This window comes from Magallana gigas, chromosome 1 (assembly GCF_963853765.1).
Source record: "Magallana gigas chromosome 1, xbMagGiga1.1, whole genome shotgun sequence".
Classification (NCBI taxonomy): domain Eukaryota; kingdom Metazoa; phylum Mollusca; class Bivalvia; order Ostreida; family Ostreidae; genus Magallana; species Magallana gigas.
In genome coordinates, this window is record NC_088853.1 from 61684700 (window position 1) to 61708025 (window position 23326).

General features: G+C 33.7%; 1 pseudogene; it reads left to right on the forward strand.

Annotated features, from left to right (window-relative positions):
- Window positions 1-18956: 18956 nt before the first annotated feature.
- LOC136274060 (uncharacterized) lies at window positions 18957-21482 on the forward strand (annotated as a pseudogene).
- Window positions 21483-23326: the final 1844 nt, after the last annotated feature.

Here is a 23326-nt window from a genome sequence, read left to right on the forward strand (position 1 = left end):
AATGACAGACTTCGATTTTTTCCAATCACAAAATTTTTGGCACTTGGAACGTCATTTTCAAAGTTTTTTAAGGCATATGGAATTAAAGAAGCCAAGGAATTTTTCCCTTATGAATACCTCTAGCGTTTTAACCAACTGGACAAAAAGAAACTCCCATCCCACAGTGCCTTCTACAGCAATCTTCAACAAATATCAGCGAGGAGGACTTGCGTTGATATTTTTGCAGAAACAGAACATGACCTCTTAACGAGACTTTTTTTAACAGTGGTATAACAACCAAGACGTAGGACGATTGCTTAGGCTGTGAAAAATTTAAAACCTTTTTATTTCGAAAGGGACATTGACATTTTTAAAATGGCCTTGTCTGTTCCCGGAATAGCTAAAGACCTAATTACACGACTTAAATTAAAAAAAAAAACTTTCGATAGTTTAGTACGCATGCCCAGTGCTTTGTAGGCCAAGGCCACGATAATCTTATAGTAGTTTACCTGTTTATGGGCCATTTTGATTGTTTACGTGTATGACATGTGTCTTCGATATCGTGGTTGGATTCTCTAGTTTAAAATATTCACGATGCCTGCCCATTGCTGTAGGTATGGCTGCAAAAACAGACAGATTCCAGGTGTAGATCTCAAGTATTTTAGAATACCTACGGACCCTCACCTGAGAGCAAAGTGGGTGTCAGCCATTAAGAGAGAACATTTGAAGCCCATCGAACATTCAAGGATCTGCTCCAAACATATTATAAACGGTAAATAAAACTTAAAATATATTTTTTGGAAATTTATAATTCTTAAAACAAGTTGTATGAGTGATAAAAATGAAAGTGTGATTAGATTACATTGGCGACCAAATGTTCTTACAAAATCGAATTTAAACCCGAATTTCCAAAGTATTTTTGATCAAAGACAGTATAAACAATGAAAAATAATGTTTTAAAGTCCATCCATGATCCTACTCCTTTTAAGCAGAAATATCGACGTATACCCCCAGCAATGATAGAGGAGGTTAGGCATCATATACAGGAATTTTTAACTACATGTACTGGAATTTTAAGGCCTTCACACTCGCCATTCTCATCTAATGTCGTCTTGGTGAAGAAACATGATGGATCATTGAGAATGTGCGTTGACTACAGACAGCTGAATCAGAGGACAGTAAGGGATAATTACGCACTGCCTAGGATAGATGAAATCCTGGATTCCCTGTTCTTCTCCGTCCTGGATATGAAATCTGGTTATCACCCATTTGAAATTTTGGCACCTGAGGGATTCAGAGACTTTCGATTGAAATTGTCTCCCAAGAAATATTCCTTTTTATGAAAAGGGTAAAGTACATAGGCCACATTGTCACTGAAGATGGGGTACAAGCAGACCCTAAGAAAGTAGACAGAGTGTGAGATTGGTCTACACCTAAATCTCCTGAAGATGTTCGGCAGTTCCTCGGCTTTGCAGGGTATTATAGAAAATTCATTCAAGATTTTTTCAAGATTGCCCGCCCTTTTATTAGTATAATTGCAGTTGGGAAGAAGCCTAGAGGAAAACAAAAGCTGCCAACATCTACTTGGAATTGCGGACCAAGTCAGGAGAAGGCCTTTGCTCTACTGAAGGAGAAATTAATTTCAGCGCCAGTACTTGGTTATTCCCAGTTCAATTCCCCATTTGAGCTTCATACAGATCCTTGTCAAAGTGGCTTAGGGGCTGTTCTGTACCAGGAACAGGAAGGTGTTTAAAGGGTCATAGCATATGCTAGTAGGGGACTAAGTAAGTCAGAACGAAATTACCCAACTCATAAGTTGGAATTTCTCGCATTAAAATTGGCGATTACTGACATCAGCTATCAAACCTATTCGAACTACAAAAGACACAACACAATCAAGATCCTGGTAGGAATAAGTCCATCTGGCTGTGTGACATTTCTCTCAACCTGTTGGGGAAACCGAGTGAGTGACCGACATATTACCTGTGATTCTGGATTTTTGGACAAGTTAGTGCCTGGTGATTTTGTGTTAGCAGACAGATTTCAATATGTCGGCGGACTTTGCCATTAGATGTGCCATGTTGACTGTACCTGCCTTCACCAAAGGCAAGAAGCAGTTATCAAGGGAAGAGGTGGAGAAGTCCCGAATGATGTCTCGTGCTAGAATCCACAGTGAAAGGGTAAAGGGAAGATTAAAGGACTTTGAAAGTATCAAAGGAACATTGCCCATCAATCTAGTGAAGAGGAAAGTGGATTCATGTATTACCTCTGGTGACAAACTAGTGCGTGTTGTGACAGCCATTATCAATAGCAATGGACCTATTTTATGAGTTGCTTTGTGATTTGTGAGGTTCAGGACAAAATCTATGTTGAACTTATGAATGTATAATATTTTTATGCAATGTACTGGATCAGTTTTGTGCCTTTAGAAATACATACATTGTTTGTGTTATCACTTGACAAGGAATTGTGCAAAGCGGTTTTAAAAAATTCATTGTTGTTTTACAAGCTATGAATAATGACTTCAGTTCTGAAATAAAAGTACTTTTATAACTCAATATTGCTCATATATTTATAATACATGTATGTGAAAAGAACTATTTATAAATTAAAGGAATAAATGGAGATCTTATCAATGTTATTTTTTGTTTTCTTCAGAAAAAGAAATACATGGTTTGAAAGTCGCTATCCGATATCATCATCTTGGTACTCCATGCCTAATGATCATGAAGCAGTCTTGGACTTATTTCAGTCATTCATAACTGATTTATTTCTAATAATCCTTGATAAATGACTTTCGTTTGAAAGCATATATTTAACCACAAATTTATATCTGGATTGTGCTTCTGCGTCAAGTTCTGGTATTCACGCATTGTAATTTCCTAAGCAAGAGATTCTACAGAACTGATTAATGGTCCCAAGGGAATTATAACAGATTATTTAGATTTTTTCTAAGCTTTTTAAAAGATTACTTAGAAAATTATTATTAAATAATTATTTAAAACATACCATCCTATGTAAGTAAAATTGAATGAAATGATCATTAAATAACAAGTACAACAATCATATGTAAGTAAAATTGAATGAAATGATCATGAAATAACAAGTACAACAATATTTATGTTGCATTTAAAAGCATAATCATTCAGGCCTAGTTTTATGTATGAGTATGCCCTATCAGACCTATAATATTGTTAGCTTGGTTTTGTGTAGCTATGGCTATTGCTAAATATACATGGCTATAAAGATTCATGGTCCTCTCATTTAAAAAAAAAGAAGGATCATATTTCTTGATACATGTAGTTTGTGGAAATGAAAAAAAGAGAATTGTTTTTTAAACATTGGTCAAATATTAATGTTCAATATTAATTAAATATATAGTACATTTTAATTTCAGAGGTACAAAAATACACATACATCCCAAAAAATCTAATTAAGCTATCAAGTTTATTAATGACTCCATAGAATAAATGATTAAATGTGGACAGGGCAATACTTTTTGCTATATTTCATGAAATAAAACAAAAATAAGAAATATGTTTCACATTTTAAAGGGGCATAGTCACGATTTTATTCAAATTTTATTTTTCTGTTTTTATTATTTGCAATGCTTTAGGAATGCATTTCTAATGATCAAATGAAATTTGGGTGCCAGTCGTTAAGTTCACAATTCTTCGTCATGTAAACAAGGCTCGTGTCCAGTTTTTGTTTTCATAGGTTCAATATACCAGTAAAAAAAATGTTAATGCCAGTTTGTCTATCTTATTATTCATTTTAAGCATAAAGAAACAGTTCCTAACGATTAACACATTTATTTTAGGTCTAAACTGGAATTTTCACTTCAACATTCTAAATGTAAACAAACGCTTTGTTTACATAGCGAAGAATTGTAAGCTCTGTAATTCGCTTATAACTCATTATATGACACTCACATTTGGTTGCCTATTAAAAATGCCTTCCTGAAGCATTTTAAACAATAATAATGAAAAAATAATTGTTGACCAAAATCGTGACCATGCCCCTTTAATGATTCGTAAAACAATTACAGCACAACTTTCCAATTTAATCGAGTTTGTTTCCCTTATAAAACATGAAAAGATGCAGTCAAAGCAGACACATGTCCCGTTAAAGGAAGAATGACCGAATTACATACATGTATAGCACAAGTAAAATACAGCAAATACGTCCAAATTAGCTTTTTTGTTATATCTTTAGTCATGTTCTATACACTTTCACTTGGTTGGCTGACCATAACTTCATCCTCGTCGTTAGATGCTGGCTGGCTTGTATCAAGTACTGATACCATTGACTCAAAATCTTGCAGTTCTTTGCTGACAGTAGAAAGCTCTTCCTGAAGTTTATATTTTTCTTTTCTTAGGCTGGCCACCATGTCTTGTAATCTCTTAATTTCCACTTTTTCCTTTGTTATTTCTTTGTGATAAATATCAGATTTTTTCTGCAACACCATGCGTTTTCTTCTCACTTTTTCAATAATACTCAGAGCGTTCTTCATCTGTCCGATTGCTTTGTCATAACAAGCAGCCTTCAACTCAACATCGATCTCCGAAATGATTTCTTGTAAGAAGGAAGGTCTTTAGAAATATTGGACGCCATTTCTTTAGAATCTACAACCAAAAAATTTGGTTATTAATTAAAATAAAAAAATGATTTCATTTACAATTGAAATTTAGCAATCAATTTATTTAATGTTATATCATTTTTTACTAGTTGTTTTTAATAGTTTTTTAACAAAAAAGTTGGGGTCAATAATACAATATAATGTTTTTTTAAATTCATTCAAATTTATATACTTTAAATAGTAATAACACCATACACCCACTCTTATTCCACACCCAAAAAATAAAAAAAATATATCATCTGGAAATTAGGTCTTTCCACCTTTCAGGTGAAAGACCTTTTGTATTTCTTATGTTTTTTATTATTTTTTTTCTTCTCTTTTTTTCCAGGGACAGCTTTTTTGTTTCTAGATGTATTGAAACATTTTTTTCTTTATGCTATTAACCATTAAAAGTTATGGTACCAAATGACCCTTTTCGTGATAACTCCCAGAACTTACAAAGTTATTGCCCTTTGTGTACGAAGTGATTGTTATCGCTACTCCTCTGAAACCATAAGAGATAGAGACTTGGAACTTTTACCAATGTCTTCATTACACTTAGAGGGTTCTTTAACCTATTCATACCGAAAGGATCTGAGGCCCCCTTCTAGTAGTTATTGTCCCTGAAAGTATTTACATTTCTATAAATTCAATTCCAACTTTTTTATTATTTATCATAGAGACTTCGGACCACTTGGGATGGAAGCGTCTACCTTGGCCGAACAAAATGACATATAGGTCGAAGGTCAATGTCATTTAGAAATCCGTTAATTAATGAGTTTTTAGATCTCTTTTGCTTAGTGTGGTAGAGAAAAACTTTTTCATGGATGTAGTAGGACATCTTAAGACATTTCTAAATATAACCCCTTGGTTCCTTCCTTTAAAAAATCTATAGAGTTATTGCCCCTATTGTACAAAATGCTTGTTATCGCTACTCCTCATTAACCGTAAGAGATAGAGACTGGAAACTTTTACCAATGTCTTTAGTACATTTAGAGGGTTCTTCAATCTATTCATACCGAAAGGATCTGAGGCCCCCTTCTAGTAGTTATTGCCCCTGAAAGTATATACATTTCCATAAAATCACTTCCAACTTTTTTATTACTTATCATAGAGACATCGGACCACTTGTGATGGAAGCGCTAACCTTGGCCGAACAAAATGACGTAAAGGTCAAAGGTCAAGGTCATTTGGAAATCTCTAAATTAATGCGTTTTCAGATCTCTTTTGTTTGGGGTGCTAGAGAAAAACTTTTTCATGGATGTAGTAGGACATCTCAAGACATTTCAATACATAACCCATTGACCCTTACCATGTAACAATTATAGAGTTATTGCCCCTATTGTACAAAATGCTTGTTATCGCTACTCCTCTTTAACCGTTAGAGATAGAGACTTGAAATGTTTACTAATTATTCAGTACACTTAGACACTCCTTCAATTTATTCATACCGAAAGGGTCTCAAGTCCCTTTTTAGCAGTTATTGCCCCTGAAAGTTTCTAACATTTAATAAAAACACAAATAATTTTTGAGTCAATAATCATATATACATCGGACCACTTGGTATTGAAGCGTCTACCTTGTCAGATCAAAATGACATTAAGGTCAAAGGTCAAGCAATATAAAATTGCAAACTTAATCGTTTGACACTTTTTTATCAAAGTAACACAGAAAAAATACTTTATTCTATAAAAGCAATCTTATTTCAAACATAAACGACAATAATGTGGAAAGACCTCTAATTGTTCGAGAATAATTGTTCGAGAACAATTAGTCTACTAGTTCTTTTTTCTTTTTTAAAAATCTGTTTGAATGCTTTTATAGACTAATGAATACTGCAAATATATTTTTGCTTAATTCATTCACCTGCATCTAGTTACAATTTTATTTTTCAATTTTTTAAAATTTTCAGACTTTTACATGTATAAGGTCTTGAAAGACAAATGTAAAAAAGTGGCTTACTTGTATATTACTATAATATTTTTCAATCAGTCAATCATTTATTTTAATCTACATGTTGTATATTCCAGAAACAGCACTGACAAATTTTATTTCAAGCAATAAGAGCTGTATTTTTTAGAATTTTATTTTGCTGCAAAAACCTGCTTGTCCGCATGTAACTTAAACTTTTATGATAAATAAGATTTGAAAAAAAAATATTTTTGTCAGAAAAAAGATTTCTCTTCGAAGGAACATATAGCTGTTCAATTTTCGTACAGGACGACAATAATTCAATTTTGCTTCTCCCACTAAAATAAAGCTAACATGCAACTCATATTGCTTTAAAAAACCCCAGAACATTCTCAGTAATATTCAATGTACCGGTAAATAATTATTAATGTCTCAAACATTTAATTGTCTCTAAATTAAGCATTCTTGTTATATGTTATCAGTGTCCCAAACATTTTCACCAATCATCTCTAAATTTAATATTTTTCTATGTCATCAAATGTGCTTAGAAATGTATAAAAAGTAAATATTATGAATGATTACACATGTTTTCGTCAAAGAAAAATAGTATTTTACCATATGTGATTTGCAGAGCTAGAGTTACTAGTGATTTGGCGGGAAAAACATCTATTTTTAGAAACTACATATCCTTACCAATCAAACGAGTACTTTGAATATATACCTTACCAGGCATCATTTTTTGGTCAATTGTACATCGGATACCTTAATACTGACCTTCTTATTTGAGTTTCCCTTGCCTCTTCTCTTGCTCCTACTGTTGCAGTCTTTCTTTTTATTATATTCAATCTGAAAAAATTAAAACATTTAGTCAAAAGGAGCAATCCTTTACCTCTATGTCATGTCACACAATAAAAAAAATGTAAAAAACCTATAAAGTGGTAATTAAAAGGGCATGGTCACCATTTTGGTCCAATTCTATTTTTATTATTAGTCCCCTACCGGTTTCACCGGAGGGGACTATAACTTTCCTCTGCGTCCCTCAGTCCGTCCTTCTGTCTGTCTGTCCCACTTCAGTTTTCCAGTGTTTTTTTTTTCTCTATGCGTTTGACGAATGATGTGAAACTTCAAAATATCAAACAGCAGATCAAGTTTATACTTTTGTAGCGTCTGGTCAACACCATGTTCAGAAAATTAATTGTTTTCACTCCAAATTTTTTAATGATCGGGTTCGTTATTTGTATCATTACATATATCATTTCTAATAACAAACAAATAAGTTCTGTAAAATGGTGATAAGTATTGTATGAATTTTAACGGCAGGGTTTTATCATTATTAAGGTCTTCCGTCTTCAGAAGAAGACCTTACTGTTTTTCTACGCGGTCTCATTCTTCTATATTATTAAGGTCTTCCGTTTCCCTTATTGTTTTCGTTCGGTTTCTTTTTCCCTATTATTAAGGTCTTACGTTTCCAACGGAAGAGCTTATTGTTTTCGTTCGCTTTCTTTTTCCCTATTCTTTTTTTTCTTACAAATTTTGTGTACACCATTTCTAAGAAACTACTTGGTCGATTTACTTGTAACTTTTCGATCTGATAGATATAGCTCTGAACCTTATTGGAAATTTTTTTTAAACGTGACGTCGCTTTCGGTTTTGAGATATTATTAATCCAACGATTTTTAGAGGGTCGGCTTGTCCACGAAGGTTCTCATAAACTAAAAAAGATATTGAGTTCAAAATTTTAGGAATGATAGTCAAACGAATGTAGATATGTAATAGGGCATTTATTATTTTTCAGCGCAAGAAGCGCCTATGCTCGTCAGGGCTCCAAAAATGAGATAAAACAAGTGTTGTGATTTTGCATGGTTTTCTTAGTTTATCTTCTTTCCCGGAAATATTTTGTTAAGACATGTAGAACGAAAAAGATTTTTGTTTAAAAGATCTTAGGTAATCATAGATTACTAAGCTCACCGAGACGGAGCATCACCCTTATGAGACATCACCTTCATAAGACCACCTTTATCATTTTATATGAAAATCATACTTTATGATCTTGGATATTCATGGATTCTGTTTTGACAAAATATCGTATATCATCTGATAAATTTTTTTATGATAATCATATGTTCATATGTTAATCAATACAATGATATAAAATTAAATATTGCATCATGTCATATTTCTAATATAATATATATCATATAATAAATAAAATACCGTAATAAACAATAATGAGATTTGATATTGTAACGTATGATATGACATTGTATTGTGTTATACCTTATTGTATTTGATCACATAATACAATATCATAAAATATAATACAGTATAGTATCATATTACAATATCATATTACATAATACATCATAACACTGAAACATGATATTATATTGTATAATATAGAATGATATTGTATTGAATGACACTGAAACATATTTGATACATTATATGATATTATATCATATCATACAATATAATTTGATTCCAACATTGTATCTTATCAAATGATACAATATTATGTGATATGGTAAAATATTATAAAATACATTATTATATTATACATATTGCATCATATGACACAATAAAATATATTACATATCATATAATACAATTTCATGTGATATGATAATATATCATATAAACCAATATCATATCATGCAATATCGTATGATACAATATTATATAATATTACAATATCATATAATACAATTTCATGTGATATAATTCTATATTACTGAAACCAATATCATATTATACAATATCATATGATACAATATTATAGAATATACAATATTGTATCATAGGATACAATATAATATTTTGCAGTATCTTAAGTAATTGTATCATGTGATAAAATGATAAATTAAAAATACAATATAATATTATACAATATTGTATCATAATATACAATACTATACATAACAATATCATGATACATAATCATATCATAAAATATCAAAAAAATTGATACAATATCATATCGTATCATATAACTTTTTTATAATATAACATATGATATCATATTGTATCATATCAAACAATATTGTTTCATATCATACAATACTTTATCATAGGAATCATGTTATATCATTTATCAACAAACACATCTATCTATCGAGCTGGTTTGAGTGAGGTAGGAGATTTCTTTAGCATCTTTGATAATGGAGATCAGGCTCTGCTTCTGAAGCAACCTCTGCATTTAATTTATAATAAAGTTAAATCAACTATGCAAGCTATCATCTATAAAACATGTGACCTGTTCCAAAAAACTAAACCTCATCCAGCATCCGAAACCTATGGCTCAGATTCAGCATTCAAGCCCATCAGGTGCATTTGTATCATAAGACGCATCATCCATGCAATTTTGGTGAAGTTTGGACCAGTAATAACTAAGATATCATCATCAGAGGGCACTAGCAATTAAAACCTTAACTTCCTCCAGCATCCGCAACCTATGGCTCAGATTCAGCATCAATGCCTGTCAGGTGCATCTGTATCATAAGACACACCATCCATTCAAGTTTGGTGAAGTTAGGACCAGTAATAACTAAGATTTATTTTTTAGCATCCTTGATAATGGAGATCAAGCTCTGCATCTGAAGCTACCTCTGCGATTCATTCATATTACAGTTAAATCAACTATGCAAGTTTGAAATAGTACTATCATCTATTAAACATGTGACCTGTTCCTAAAAACTTAACTTTATCCAGCATCCGAAACCAGACTATGCATTCAAGCCTGTCAAGTGCATCAGTATCATAAGACACACCATCCATGGAAGTCTGGTGAAGTAAGGACAAGTAATAACTAAGATATCATCATCAGAAGGCACCTGTTTCAAAAACTTTATCTAACCAGCTCATAAAACCTTAACCTCCTCCAGCATCCGAAACCTATTGCTCAGATTCAGCATTCAAGCTTGTCAGGTGCATCAGTATCATAAGACGCACCATCCATACAAGTTTGGTGAAGTTAGGACCAGTATATAATCATCAGAGGACACCTGCAACAAAAACTTAACCAGCTCTAAAAACCTTAACCTCCTCCAGCATCCGAAACCTATTGCTCAGATTCAGCATTCAAGCTTGTCAGGTGCATCAGTATCATAAGACGCACCATCTATACAAGTTTGGTGAAGTTAGGACCAGTAGTAACTAAGATTAATCATCAGAGGGCACCTGCAACAAAAACTTTAACCAGCTCTAAAAACCTTAACCTCTTCCAGCATCCGAAACCTATTGCTCAGATTCAGCATTCAAGCTTGTCAGGTGCATCAGTATCATAAGACGCATCATCCATACAAGTTTGGTGAAGTTAGGACCAGTAGTAACTTAGATATTGCTATCAATGGGCACCTGCAACAAAAACTTTAACCAGCTCCAAAAACCTTAACCTCCTCCAGCATCCGAAACCTATAGCTCAGATTCAGCACTCAAGCCTGTCTGGTGCATCAGTATCATAAGGCACACCATCCATGCAAGTTTGGTGAAGTACAGACCAGCAGTAACTAAGATACTGCTATCAAAGGGCACCTGCAACAAAAACTTTAACCTGGTCCAACAACCTTAACCTCCTCCAGCATCTGAAATTTAGGACCCAGATTCAGCATCCAAGTCTTTCAAGTCCATAGGTAGGTCCAGATGCATCATCCATGCAAGTTTGGTGAAGATAGGACAAGTAATAACTTAGATACAGGACCTGCAACAAAAACTTTAACCAGGTCCGGACGCCGACGCCGACGCCACCGCCGACGCCGAGGGTATAGCATAAGCTCTCCTTGACTTCGTCTCGGTGAGCTAAAAAGGGACTGGCCGCTCAAACTAGGGACCTAGAGTTCTTGAAAGTAATCGCTCTATAACTCAAAAACGGTTAAGATTTCAATATGACTGTCGCAGCAAAAGTTGTTCATTAGGATCTTATTAATGTCATAACAATAATATTTTGTTCGGGTATCGTGTAATATGAGAGTAAAAAGCGAGACTTGTTACCATGTATTTGTGTTTTATTTTACAAATAAACGGGGTATTTGTGCGTATAACTGACATAAAGGGTACCAGTTTACAGAAAGTGTTTAAACAGTTTAGTTATTTTCTAGTGAAACACATTATGGATAAAAAAAAAACCCTGCTTTTATGCAATGCATTTGAGTCGCATTAGTGTATGTGAACAATTACATATCCGATTCTTGCCCGCGGCCGAGGAAATAGGTCGCGGCTAGCTGGACTAGCGAGCTGTCTGCCGTTTTTTAATAATACACAGGATTTGCGACTTGTTGTAATTCACACATGGGTAGCTGCAATCTCCAAAATTCCGATTTTAACGATTTGAATAACAAATAAAAAAAGATTATACCTTTACCTACTACCAGAGACAATGTACCAGCTTACATTCAGAAAGTGTCTAAACAGTTTAATTCTATTCTAGGGAAACACAATATGGGTAAAAGAAAACCTGCTTCAATGCAATGCATTTGAGTCACTTTTAAAACCTAGCTGGATTCCGAGCTGCATTTATGTAAACAATGATATGTATCCGATTCATTGCCCACGGCCGAAGAAACAGGTCACGGCAGGACTAGCGAGCGGTCTACCGTTATCCAATACACATAATTTGCGCCTTGCTGAAATGCACACATTGGTTTATTTATGTAGCTGCAAACACAAAGAATTCCGATTTTAACGATATTAAAAGAGTAAATGAAAAAAATATTATACCAGTACCTACGAAATAATGTTGTTTTGGCCTCGTAATTAAAAAACAATAAAGAAAGTATGACTGTCAATGAAATAAGGCGTTCATTGTGATCTTCTATATGTCATAAAATAGTGTTATTGTTGGAAAACAAACTCAGTTATCAAACTGAAAACATTTTAAACCCAGCACGTTGAGTGTATATTTACATAACACGGGACGGGAGACGCCGCGCAAGTGGACAACCGATTCGCTGTAGTCTAGGACACATGTTAATATGTATACGTTATCACACATTGATTTGTTGTGAAATTATTTCAATTTTCAATTATATTGGTTAAGGTTGCTTCAAACCATTGATTTAAATCAGAGTGCGTAAAATAAAGAAACACACTGTCATCAATGAATATAATACAACGTTTTACAATCGTAAATACATTCACCTGTGTCCATTTCTGACATTTTGCTGCTGAGAATTTAAGTATTACACTACCCATTTCAACAAAAAGGGCGCTATTCACAACAGGATTATTCCAATCGCACATCTTAAATATCTGCAATCTGTGATAATTCATTTGACTAACAACATATTAGACTTTTTATGAGAGAGTGAGAGGGAGAGAGAGCAAGCAAGGTGTAGAAAGTAAAAGGTAAAATATATTTAATGAAAAGCGTTCGAGATAAGGCAGCTTAAGTGGTACAAATATTGTGAACATTTCAGCGTGGTTTACAAACGACCACGAATTTTGACAGAGTTGGTGACAAAGAGTTAAAAAGAGATTGATACAAACAAAAGTGTGATTATATCTTGAAGGAGATAAATCTATGTTTGCCATAAATACACAATTTTATCATAAGAATATTTTAACATTTAGATCCATTTCCCTTCATTGTTAGGTGCCTATTTAAGTTGCATGTTCCAATTTGTCGGCCATTACAGTATCAAATAATTTTCCATGCAAACCAAATGAATGATCTTACAAAGTTATAGACGTATTTACATGGAATTGCTCTCCTTTCAACGTTAGAAATATTCAAAGTCCTTAAAAAAAATGGGCATACAAAAAAACCCCAAAATACATCATGGTGATGTTTAGAAAAGAAAACCGTTGGGTTTCATCCTCTGAATGATTGGGTTTATTCAGTCTGCATGTTCAGCATCGATTATAAACAACGTAAACTTAAAAACTGTTAATCAACAAATGCACACTGCTTTATGTTCGTTCTTTTAAATACTCATGCTGAATGTTTTATATGTTATGATAGATCATATAAAAAGGACAGATGTCAAAGTCGTAATACAAGCATACTAACTTCGACGTAAGGAGCTAGTCTAAACACGAGGCGAAATATTTTGTAAATAAATTTGTACATTGTACAGCAAAACTTGTCTTATCCTACAGAGGGGGGTTCTAAAAAAATATAGTATTAACTGCAGTAGGTCTTGATCGTCATATTCTTGCAAAATTTTCAATTCTTCTGAAATATATTACATTTCATCGATTTTATTTACGTTACCAATTTTCATTTTAATTTTTTTTTCGGAAAACCCTGGCAATAAATCCATTACGGAATACATACGGTGGAAATACTTTTTCAATCAAATCATCGTTATTGATAAATTTAAATACATCCGATTAACCAGAAAAGTGCATGCCTAACCAGAAGTTGTTGAACAAACATTAACAAGTCAACAGGTGGCTGAAATACCTAATGGCGAGAATTGTTTTGATGCAGGGAACAATCTTCGCTAGCCAAGTGTCCATTTCGTTTTTCTCATCCCCTTTTGGCAGATTTAGCCGAGTGTGTAAGCTTTCAAATCATTGCGCTTTAACGTTCCAGTGCATCTAATCAAATTGCGCTATACAAATATGTTCGGTAAGAGCAAAGGCAGTGCCAAGTGACCATCCGTGTTGTCGACTTTGTTACAGCGTTTTGCCTAAAAACCATGAACAATTATTGGCGAGACGTTCGGGGTTTCCGATCAGCTGCTAGAGATAATCAATTGTGTTCCACACCCTGACGACGATGGGAGCAACTATTCTTGTGGTATGTGTTGGAATAAACTGAACAAACTGTCGAAAATTAAGACGGATATCAAAACGAAACTTGAATCCTTGGACACAATTTTATCAAAATTTTCTTTCCTTTTTTATATGAAAAAAATGGTTTACTTGCTCATTTTGAATGATTGACCGACATTTGAATGTTAAAAGTCAAGTTATGAGAGATATACAAAAGAAAGAAATCATTGTTATGTGAACAAAGCTCGAGTCTTATATTGTTTACTAATAATGTAAATTATGGAATTAACATTTTTTTTAGCAATTGACTCGTGGCATACAAGATAAACTGATTTGAAATTTTTGTTATCCCCCTTTTCTGAAGTTTGAGGTCTTATATTTAAAAAAAAGAAGTGAAAAGCTGTCAATGTGACAGCAAACCGGGTTTTCTTTTATGTAAACTGTATCCATAATCCATGTCAACCCTTATCCAGTGAAATGGAGTACCCTACATGTATATGCAACATTTTGCCAAAAAATGACTAAGTTCAAAAGCTAGTATTTTTTTTAAATTATCGGAAATCAAAATCCTAGCAATATGCACACCTCTGATATATGTACAATTGATCTGCAAAAGAACAACTTCCTATCTTGAGAACTGTAGGAGGAGTTATCCGTACAATGAGGGTACCCTATATGCAATATTTTGCCAAAAAATGACTAAGTTCAAAAGCTGGTATTTTTTTCATAAATTATCGGAAATCAAAATCCTAGCAATATGCACACTTCTGATATATGAACAATTGATCTGCAAAAGAAAAACTTCCTATCTTGAGAACTGTAGGAGGAGTTATCCGTACAATGAGGGTACCCTATATGCAATATTTTGCCAAAAAATGACTAATTTCAAAAGCTGGTATTTTTTCGATAAATTATCGGAAATCAAAATCCTAGCAATATGCACACCTCTGATATATGTACAATTGATCTGCAAAAGAACAACTTCCTATCTTGAGAACTGTAGGAGGAGTTATCCGTACAATGAGGGTACCCTATATGCAATATTTTGCCAAAAAATGACTAAGTTCAAAAGCTGGTATTTTTTTCGATAAATTATCAGAAATCAAAATCCTAGCAATATGCACACCTCTGATATATGTACAATTGATCTGCAAAAGAACAACTTCCTATCTTGAGAACTGTAGGAGGAGTTATCCGTACAATGAGGGTACCCTATATGCAACATTTTGCCAAAAAATGACTAAGTTCAAAAGCTGGTATTTTTTCCATAAATTATCGGAAATCAAAATCCTAGCAATATGCACACCTCTGATATATGTACAATTGATTTGCAAAAGAACAACTTCCTATCTTGAAAACTGTAGGAGGAGTTATCCGTACAATGAGGGTACCCTTTTGGCAGCCGCCCGCCCGCCCGCCATTTTCACCATTTTGATAACCGGATTTTCCGTTGGAAAACCCGGTTAAAAACAATAAAATATAGAAAAACGTTTACACTGACAGATTTGTACAGCTTGACAAGGTATATCTTATTAGTCCCCTACCGGTTTCACCGGAGGGGACTATAGCTTTCCTCTGCGTCCGTCTGTCCGTCCGTCCGTCTGTCTGTCCCACTTCAGTTTTCCACATTTTTTTTCTTTATGCATTTGAGGAATAATATGAAACTTGCTGAACAGCTTCAAAATGTCAAACTACATATCAAGTTTACACTTTTGTAGCGTCTGATTGACATATTTTCGAGAAAATTAATTTTTGATATTCCAATTGTTTAATGTTCGGGTTCGTTATCGGGTTCGGTGTGTACCTGAATAAACGAGGTCAGTATGTAGTCAGTAATAATATCGTGCGTTACTTGTACCATTTCTTTTCCTGTACCATTCCTTTTATCATTTCTAACAAACAAATAAATTCTATAAAATAGTGTCAAGCATTGTGTTGTAAATTTAATCGGCAGGGTTTTTTTGTAGTATTATTACAATCGGGTTCGTTGTCGGGTTGGGCTGTTTAACTGTTTCGTTTGATTCGGGGTACAGAAGACGGTAAGAAATGATATTGTGCATAACAGTGCATTGTTTTCACAATTTTTTACAAGCGAATACAGAATAGACTTGGCGAAATTACAGGAGATGAAATAAAGAGTATTATTTTACCTATTTCCTATTTAATTTCTATATCAACTATATAGTTTTAATTTCCTCTGTTCTTTTATCTCTGATTAAAGCATGACATCTCGTTTACAATAGCTCTGAAATAGTTGTGTGCTTGGAACCTTTCATAGAATAATACAAACCGGTAGGGGACGTGTATTGCTTATGCAATACTCTCAGAATGCTTGTTCTAAAATTTGAATTGTGTTTCTTTCCATTTTTAGTAATTTCCTTGTAAAAATCAGAAGTAACAGAACCGGAAGTCCAAAAGCTTACATACATATGTCATTAACAATTGCTTTAAGACATAATTGTTTCAATGTGTCCTTCCGTTTTCAAAAAATCGCTGACACAAATCCATTGAGAATAATAATATAAAAAACACGAAAACAATTAGTCTTTTCGACCCAAAGTAGAAAAGCCCTGAATAGTACCGGTATATTTATATTTCATCAGGTTGGATATTCAGTCGTAAGTTTAAAATTATAGACTTCCTTATAACTTTTTAAAGGACACTTTTGAGGTTTTTTATTCAAAGAATACATCAGTGTGGCATGCCTGAGTAGGAGATGTTTCGTGTTGGCTGAACAGATCATGGAAGCCTACAGTAGATGGGAGTAAAAACAGCAAACCAACAACAAGATCAACTGTATGCTGTTTGCTCAGTTGCCTGGTGTGAAAGGTTAGGATGTTTTTTCGAACACCTGATGAAACTGAAAACAAAGAAAGTGTCAATGGCCGAATTTAATGAGGAGCTGAATGAAAATATTCAGGGTAAAAAAAATCATCCTTTTTGGATGTAAAAAAAATAATTGTCTTAAAATGATAAATTACATTAACATGTTACACACAGAGGTCTGAAAATGACTTTGTTAAAGCCATAAATTTGTTATAAGATTGTTAATTATATAATAGAATAATCTATAGATATATATAAGAACATAGCAGGGACAAAGGATAGAAAGATAAGCTGCTAGGGTATGCTATTTTTCTCTTATACATGTATAGTATGCATTTTCGAGAAAAAAATAGGTTAAAAGCAATAACTTTTTAATTTACTGTTGGATTAATTATGGCTTAAAACAGTTGACATTTTTATTTTTATTGGAATGATTGTGGACACTGAAGAAAAAATCTTGTTTAAATAAACTAAAAGACTGGACTCTCTATATTGCTTATAATTCGAATTTTAATTTGAACAAGGGCACTGAAAAGCGGAGCATCCCTTCGCGACATGACTTGTTCAGGGGAAAATGCATTATTTAGGTAAATACATGAACATTTTTCAGATCAAAATTTATCCGATGAAAATAAATATGACACAAGTATATCTCAATATATATCTATTTTATCATAATCCCCAAGCTTTGGTATATAGATTTGGGGAAGGGGGGGGGGGGGGGTACATTTCATATTCCTAGCAGGAACTCAATACATATTAACATATGCTTTAAAGTTAAATAATTTTGTTTCATTAAGTGACATTCATGTTCAAAGATGCAGAAATAAACGGTCCGTATACACTATGAGACGTAGCTGAAGATCTAGCGATCTGTAGTCTGCTCTGACGGACATTTCTATCGTCTTGGTATGTCAATCCATAGTAGTAGATATGCAGCTATTATTAAACATTATTATATAAAATACATCATTAAAAAAGTCATTATTAATATGAAACAATCTTCGCGTGTGGTACATCTATGTCAACCCATAGTAGATATGCAGCTATTATTAATATGAAACAATCTTCGCGATATCAGTCAAAGTCTCCTCTGAATTTTGAACTAGTTCTATTGTAAGTGGTACGGAAACATTTGTCCGAAAGTCGAATGCTTGTTTCAATGTTAATCAGATAACTTTTAATTTCTTGCCCGCTTCAACTTTTACCTACGGGCAATTTTCTAACCATCCAATACTACAAAACATTTCCTGTTTTTACCTTTAACAGATTTACGAGGCTGGGGGGGGGGGGGGGGGTACTGGTAAAAACATATAATTAAATTTGTACAATATTTTATAGGTCCAGATTTATCACATGTAGAAAGAAAGGAAAAGTTGAGTCTGCTGATACCAAGGAATGCAAAGACTGGAGAGTAGGGAGACGAATAGTAGAGCTAGATGTGCTAGCAAAAGGACTTAGTGCCTGTGGGAAGTGTGGCTTTCCCCTCAATTTAGACCACACTAAGGAAATCCAGACTTATGGTCTGGGTCACTTTTAAAAGTGAGTAAAATGTTCAATTACTATTTTCCACAGTTTACACATTTATAGCTAAGAAAATGTGTAGGTTGCTTCCCATATCATTTATTTTCTCATGACTTAAACACTTTTAAATATGTTTTGGTCAGGGTTTTATACATCTATATATATACATATACATGTACATCTGGTTGAATTTGATAGAGAGAGAGAAAGAGAGAGAAATACAGAGAGACATTGATTGATGTCTTCATATCAAATTATGGATGAGTCTGGTACATGTAGGTATTATATATTTACATGTTATTTACATGCATCATATTTTGTAGGTACAGTGTTTCAATACAAATTGTATGAACATCAATTCTGTTATGTCATCATACCAAGGGAATCACGTGAGATAGCATTGCATCTGCGCAGACGGGTCAGTGCGTTGTTACTGCTTGAAGTAGACGGGCGCTCCGATTTAAATAGTTCTAATTCCGTTGTAAACGGAAAATTTCATCGGAGTTTTACACCCTTTTTTGTCGTGGACAAAAAATTAACGGGTGAATCATTTAATTCATAATAATCTGTCGTGGACAGATTTTCTTTAGTATACTTACCAATTAATACAACGAGTTCGCAGAACACGTGCATGACTATGGCATCCGCCATGTTGAAAAAGTCGGAACGCGAGAAAGATTCAAGAGGGAAGACCACCAAGCCTGAATCAGTCTCGCTACCAGTGCAATTTCCGTTGACTACTATTTCACATGAAAGTTTTTTTGAACGAATGAGCTCGCCGAGCACGTTACATGTGACAAAAAATACTGTCGGTCGAGGATCATCACGATCTACTATGGCCACCAGGACAGAGACATGTACTTCACCTCAAAATCAAGTTAATGAAGAAACCGGAAATGAGTCTGTTGAAAACAGAAATTCTCAGAATTTTGACAATTTGGCCAAATGCTTAGAAATGTTGACGAACACTATCACAGCCGGTTTTCAAGGACTTAAGTCGGACATGGCTGAACTTGTTTGTGAGAAAAGTGACAATAACTATGTAGACAATAATTATGAGTCTGATGAATTTTACTCTGATGGTGAAATTTATGAGAAAGACAGTGAGTCAAATACAATGACTGTGGATGATTTATTGTCAAAAACAAAACTGTCGGGCTCAATATCCGGTAAACCTGATTCCGGGAAAAATGAAAACGAAAGTGGGTCACAGTCGAGATTTATGAAAGTCGCTTCTGAACAAGTAACTTTGCAAGACGTTACAACAGAGCCCATACACAAAGACTTAGCAAAACTTGTGAACGATCTTATGTTCAAGGTAAAAATTGACAAAAAGTTGGCCGAACAGGTGAAAGAATCTGCTGAGAAAATCAAACGACCAGAAAATTGCGAGAGTCTCGTGTGCACAAAAGTCGATGAATTGATATGGAACAGATTACAAGTTCCAACCAAGTCGCTTGACAGCAGATTTCAATACGGTCAACTCTTTTTAGTGAAAAGTGTGACAGTACTTGTAAACATTTTGGATAAGATTGTGTCAAACAAAGATGTAGAAAAAGAAGAGTTAGTCAGAGAACTGATCAAGACTGTTGAAATGCTCAGTTATTCGAATTACGAACTCAACATGAGACGAAGAGAATGTTTAAAAAGTGACATAGACAGTGTGAATTATTTGTCTCTTTTTTCGTCTGGAGTTCCTATAAACCAGTTCCTTTTTGGGGGAGAATTGGGAAAACGCTAAGATGAAATTGAAAAGACCAATAAAGCAGTCAATAAAGTTATGACAAGCAAGAATATGAGACGAGGCACCTTTCATGGAGCTCGAGGTCAGAGATTTCAACCTTACTCCAGGCCGTCTGGGTCACAGGGCTATTTCCGAAGCAGGAATGTCCCTTTTTTAGGCCAAACTTCCAAGAGAGGGAATTACAACAGGAAGTTCACAAAAGGCAAAAAGAAACAAGAATGATTATTGATGGGGTAGGAAATAAAATTAAAAACATCAAATTTGAAAATGAATCGGTTGAAGTTCTGTTACCTGAAAATTTCAGGGCAGGTAGACTGAAACAATTTTTAGATGAATGGAAAGATATTACATCAGATAAAACTATATTAGACACTGTAAAAGGATGTCATATTGAAATTACAAATGAATATGAGTTAAATCAATTGAGCCCATCATACCCCTTGAGATTTAATGAAAGAGAAGCTGATATTGTGTCTAAAGAAGTTTACAAAATGTTAGACAAGAATGTCATTGAGAAATGTAATCATTGTTCTGATGAAATTATATCAAATATATTTATCAGGCAGAAAAAAGACAAAAGTTATCGAGTTATACTGAATTTGAAAAAATTCAACAGTTATGTAGAATACAATCATTTCAAAATGGAAAGTTTACAATCGGCTCTGAATTTAATGAAACAAGGGTGTTATATGGCATCAGTTGATCTGAAAGATGCATACTATTCAGTTCCACTTGCGAGAGAATACAGAAAATTCATGAGATTCATGTGGAAAGGAGAATTGTTTCAGTACACTTGCCTTGTTATGGGTTTAGCATGCAGCCCAAGAAAGTTTACTAAACTTATGAAACCAGTTTATTCAGATCTTAGAAAACTAGGCTTTTCTAATGTTCCATACATTGATGATGTGTATTTGCAAGGTGATAATCAATATGATTGTTGGGAAAATGTTAAAACTACTGTCAACAAATTGCAGAGCTTGGGTTTCATTTTGAATATTGAAAAATCAGTCTTCATCCCTAAACAAGAAATAGTGTTTTTAGGGTTCATTTTGAATTCAGTAGAGATGACAGTGAAATTAACACAAAATAAAATTGATAACTTGTACCAATGTTGCCAAAAAATTTTAAAGTTGAAAAAAGTCAAAATTTTAGAGATTTCTCAATTGCTTGGCTTTATGGTGGCTAGTTTTACAGGAGTTGAATATGGACCTTTATTTTACCGTACTTTAGAAAATGACAAAATTAATGCATTAAAATATTCTCGAGGGGATTATAATGCAAGTATGGAAATTTCCTTGGAAGCAAGAAATGACATAAACTGGTGGATAGAAAATGTACACAAATGTATGAAGCAAATTTGTCATGGTGAACCCAATTTTCTTGTCAGAACTGATGCATCCAGTAGTGGATGGGGAGCTGAGTTTGATAATGTAACTACTGGTGGTAGATGGAATGAACAGGAATTACAATTGCATATAAGTTAGCAGTATTATTTGCTCTTAAATCTCTGTGTAAAAAGATTTCTTGTGCTCATGTCCACATATTGTCAGACAATACTACAACAGTATGTTATATAAATGCTATGGGAGGTAGTAAGTCAAGATCTTGCAATAAGATAACTAGGGAAATGCTACTGGTGACGTTCCTGGTAAATTGTTTACAGAACTATCGCGAATGAAGAGTTGTGTATATTTAAATGAATAACTAAAGACCGATCCAAAAGTTCGTGCGAGATCCAACGCTGTGTGACATTAACGTGTGCGCTAAAGAAGATGTGCATCACTGTTTATTTGGGAATTGAACAATTTGGACGAACGACAAAAATTGTAATTTTCGCAACTTTTCAAACATTTTTATAGTAATTGTGGCTATGTGTTGCTTTAAAATAGAGATATGCTATAAAAGTGTATTACAACTGAAAAAGCAATAATACATACTTTGCGTAGTTTTTAATTTAAATATGTTTACGACAGATTTTATGAATGTATTTATGTCACGATTTTACAATTAATTGAAAAAAAGTCCGCATGTATGTAATCAATAAAGTCAATATGTTAATAAAGTTAATAAAGATACCTAAAATGTTCATTAATTTTATTTTTGACCCATATGTTAAATGCCATTTTTTAAAAACAATATAGGGCCCCAAATTATTTAGAGGAAAACCCTAACAAGTACGAGGCGTTTGAAAAACGTACAATATCAACATCTACCCTGGTGACACCCAAATACAGCCCAGCGTCACCGCGGTACGGCCCAGCGTCACCAGGGTATATCCCGCCTTTTCCTGCTCAGTTTCTTCCGACACCCGATTGTAATTTACTTCTCTTATCAACGACAACTGAAAGCGGGCAATACCCTTTGAAAAAGGAGCTGAGTGTGCTTGTGGAGTTAGTCAATTCTGTGCGCATCGATCTTCTGCAGACGTCAATGCTTGTAAATTACATTTCTGACTACTTAAAAAACTGGAAGTAAACACAATTCCCATGCATGGTATATTTGATACCTAAAGCTTTTCATTTTTCTGAGGGCACCCTTTAAAACCGGGGTATTTTATAGGGTGTATTGGAATTGGTTGAATCGGTGCTGGTCAATAATATGTCATTTTTCTTTGCGAAAATATTTTTTTTTTGGTATATTCAACTTATTTATAATGTGTCTAGATTTATAATACTTATAAGATCATGTACATTTTAATTATTGATATTGAGTTAAAAAAAAATTATCAAGCAGTTTTTAAAATGTTCTTACTTTTGGTATCGAAAATTTATCACAATAGTATCAATTTGGTCACAAGAAATACTTCAGATAACTTACTAGAACAAGGTGGTGTGTTCTTGTGAATGCCGAGATTGAACTGAGAAAATGTGAGAAAACTTGGACTTTATATAGTTTTGGACATATAACCTTATAGTTGCAAACACAGATAATTAGAAAAGTTTTTATATGTCTAAAAAAAATTTAACAACTACAATTAACCCATTCTCCTTAAACAAAAGTGCAAGGTGACC